At 49.0% G+C, this 4,143-nt stretch overlaps 1 non-coding gene across 1 annotated transcript; it reads right to left on the reverse strand.

The window, feature by feature from the left end:
• Window positions 1–2,205: 2,205 nt before the first annotated feature.
• LOC143175391 (5.8S ribosomal RNA) lies at window positions 2,206–2,360 on the reverse strand. Its single transcript, XR_013000188.1, has one exon. It is a non-coding gene; the product is annotated as a 5.8S ribosomal RNA (ribosomal RNA).
• Between the last annotated feature and the right edge of the window lie 1,783 nt (window positions 2,361–4,143).

Below are 4,143 nucleotides of genomic sequence, written 5' to 3' on the forward strand. Positions count from 1 at the left end.
ATCGCGAAAAAGACTCTCGCTAGACGATCTCGCGCTCCGGTTAACTTTAACGCCCGTCCGAGAAGAATTTTCGGGGACTGGACGACCGAAGCGGATCTCGCGCGGTCTCGCGATCGACAGTGAAGAGAAGTGCAGAAGAGGAAAAGAAGACACGACAAACACACACCATGGGGCGACCGACGCGTTCGTTTCAACGCTTTCGCACAAAGTCGGCGGCGGTTATATATTTATATCATTATATTCCGGCGGACGGGACGCGACGTTCGAAAGCCTCGCCAAAGAGGAGCTCCTGCCTCTTCCTCTCTCTTTTCTACGAGAAAAGATAAACGTATTTTACGGGGATACGGAAACGTTACCACGTGGTGTCACACACGATCGTCCGTCTCTTCTCTATAGCAGAAACCGATAAAAATACACCTCCCGAAAGAGAGTATATGGTGATTCTTTTTATATATATATATATATTTCGAAATACAACTGAACGTGGCGGAAGCGCACGGTGGTGGTCCAGCGAGGACACGCGACGACGGGGAATAAGAACTATTCGACCCGTTACGAATACGCATGCTCGTCCCGCACGATTTTAACACACACCGTGTTTTTCTCCAGTCGTCAAAGCGTTCGTGCGTCGAATTCGAAAAATAAAAAAAAAAGAAAAACACCTTTTCTCTCTCTCGGGGTAAAAGAGTCGATGTGTATTGTGTATAAAGGTTCTGCGAGAAGTCTCGTTTTGACGTGTGTTCCGCCGATAACGACGATCCTCCGAAACGGGGATACAGAAACGTTACACCTCACAACACGATCTCCGTCTCTTCTCTATAGCAGAAACCGATAAAAATACACCTCCCGAAAGAGAGTATATGGTGATTCTTTTTATATATATATATTTCGAAATTCAACTGAACGTGGCGGAAGCGCACGGTGGTGGTCCAGCGAGGACACGCGACGACGGGGAATAAGAACTATTCGACCCGTTACGAATACGCATGCTCGTCCCGCACGATTTTAACACACACCGTGTTTTTCTCCAGTCGTCAAAGCGTTCGTGCGTCGAATTCGAAAAATAAAAAAAAAAGAAAAACACCTTTTCTCTCTCTCGGGGTAAAAGAGTCGATGTGTATTGTGTATAAAGGTTCTGCGAGAAGTCTCGTTTTGACGTGTGTTCCGCCGATAACGACGATCCTCCGAAACGGGGATACAGAAACGTTACACCTCACAACACGATCTCCGTCTCTTCTCTATAGCAGAAACCGATAAAAATACACCTCCCGAAAGAGAGTATATGGTGATTCTTTTTATATATATATATTTCGAAATTCAACTGAACGTGGCGGAAGCGCACGGTGGTGGTCCAGCGAGGACACGCGACGACGGGGAATAAGAACTATTCGACCCGTTACGAATACGCATGCTCGTCCCGCACGATTTTAACACACACCGTGTTTTTCTCCAGTCGTCAAAGCGTTCGTGCGTCGAATTCGAAAAATAAAAAAAAGAAATACACCTTTTCTCTCTCTCTCGGGGTAAAAAGAGTCGATGTGTATTGTGTATAAAGGTTCTGCTGCGAGAAGTCTCGTTTTGCCGTGTGTTTCGGTAACGACGATCCTCCGAAACGTACATCTCATTCGTAAGAGAGGAAGAAAACAATCTCCCTGGGGCCAGTCGGTAATATACCGACATACGACGTGTCGTGCACATCCGTCTCACGCACGGTATACAAAATATGAATAAAACGTGTGTAGTCTCTCTCTCTCTCGACTTCTTAATATTTTCTTTCACCTCTGACGCATCATTTCAGGTGACGTCGGGAGCGCGGGAAAAAAAATTTTTCTAAACACACGAAACCGTTCATCTCACGAACAGCCGAAAAAGTTGTCGCTCAGATCCATATCGCAGTGGAGCGGTATCCGCGGGCGGTCGTAATTGAACGACGCACGACGCCGCGAACACTCACGCGAGTCCATACAAACGATTCCGATCGTTTTGCAACAACTAGAACGTACACTGTCCGTGAAATTCACAGAATTTTCGCGTGTCCGCGACAAACGCCGACGAGACACCCATCGTTCGCTCGTACGTAGCATCCTTCTCTTAACCCGACTCAGAAACGTTCTTTGCGCCCTTCGGTAAAAAAACGTTCGATCCGAAGAGGTGAACGACTGCGGGGATTTGACAGAGCTACGCAAGCAGTGTATGGTACGTAAACGACCCTCAGCCAGGCGTGGTCCAGGAATTGTATCCGTGGACCGCAATGTGCGTTCGAAATGTCGATGTTCATGTGTCCTGCAGTTCACACGTTGACGCGCAATTAGCTGCGTTCTTCATCGACCCACGAGCCAAGTGATCCACCGTTCAGGGTAATCGTATAAATTTTATATTTCACATATATAATTTTATTCTCATTTGTTCGACCTAATATCTCTCTTCTTTCAAAGAGAAGATAAAAGTTGATACCTGAATCTCCGACCAGCGCGCGAAGGAGATTCAGGCGTCGCCTTGGAGACGACACCGAAGCCTTTCGAGACGAAAAACGTTCAAGTAATATGTATATATTTCTCGACGTTCCGGGCGTATAGTGCATTCAAAAACCCGCGAAAGACGCAGAAGACTCGCACGCGTGGAAACGACGGGGATATATTTTGTATCCTACCCGATACTGAATCCATCGCGTGCAGTCGACCCTCGCGTTCTTCCGATCAGACGCATCTATTGTTGCGCGCATGTTTTCGCGTCGCATCGCGCGAAACGTTGCACGAATCGTACCGATCGATCGATTGAAAGCAAATAATGAAAAAAGACTTCACAGCTGGCTCTTTGCCGGTCATTCGTCCCATGTTATCTCTTGCCGCGAAATTGGCGCGCAAGAGTTGGGTGTCAGACGCGCGGCTTTAAAACGAGCTTCACGGCCGGTCCCTTCGTTACCGCTTTCGTTCTTTCTCTCGGAACGACCATGAACGAACACGACGAGCGACGCTACGGCATACACACGTCCACGGATTCGATTAAAAAAACAGACTTCACAGCTGGCTCTTTGCCGGTCATTCGTCCCATATTATCTCTTGCCGCGAAATTGGCGCGCAAGAGTTGGGTGTCAGACGCACGGCTTTAAAACGAGCTTCACGGCCGGTCCTCTCAATTCCGTGTACGGTACACGCAAGATGCGGGTTCCACTTCCAGACTACCCGGTCCCTTCTCTCTACGAGAATCGATAGTAGAAGAACGGCTCGAAAACGCGTCTCAGAGACTAGGGGAAAAGAAGCGGTATGCGAGCGAAACGAAAACGCATTATGGAAACGTCGCGAAACAATGTTCGACGGTTGCTCGGTTCCAATCGTGCGGCCGTTTCAATTTCTCGTGCGCTTCACCGTCCCTCCGTAACTCTGGCCGATCGCGTATACCGAAGAGCCGACACGCGCAAAAACCACAGGCATTGTATACTGTATATATATATGTTACAGTCACAGCCTTCGCGCGTTTTACTCTCCGACGCGGGGTTTCCACGACGAAAGAGAGACAGTTTCGTGGCGGGTGACTCGGCCGAATCGCTACGACGGGTATTTCTATTATAGAACGAATCATCGCCACCCTTTACCAGTGCCCGACGAAGGAATCACAAGGTCATCTGGAGTTTACAATGCCAGCGACGGTAATTCCAACGAAGACCCGATAAGTCAACTCATCGTTCTATTTCTCCCCGTACAGAAAAGCGAATCGACGCTAACGCACCTCGCGCAAGCACGAACGTTCTCTTCGCGTGGATCATCCCATCGTCGAAAGATGTAAAGACGCATTGGAGATCGTGGTCTCTGGCGGGCTCATTGCACGCCCCACTGCATATCTTTCCTCGAATCGAGAATGATTCGTCCACTAAGGCTGCGAAACTACGCGTCGAGGAAACTAGGGGAAAGAAGCGGGATGCGAGCGAAACGACAATACATTATGGAAACGTCGCGAAACAATGTTCGGCGGTTGCTCGTTTCCTCCTGCGGACGTTTCATTGCTCGGGCGCTTCACGTCCCTCCGTAACCTTCGCGCGATCGCGTGCCCCGGAGAGCCGGCAACCGGTGAACCACAGGCGTATAAACTATAGTCTTCTATAGCAAGCCTTCGGCGGTTACTCTCCGACGCGGGGATTCCACGACG

This window comes from Nomia melanderi, unplaced genomic scaffold (genome assembly GCF_051020985.1).
Source record: "Nomia melanderi isolate GNS246 unplaced genomic scaffold, iyNomMela1 scaffold0078, whole genome shotgun sequence".
NCBI lineage: Eukaryota > Metazoa > Arthropoda > Insecta > Hymenoptera > Halictidae > Nomia > Nomia melanderi.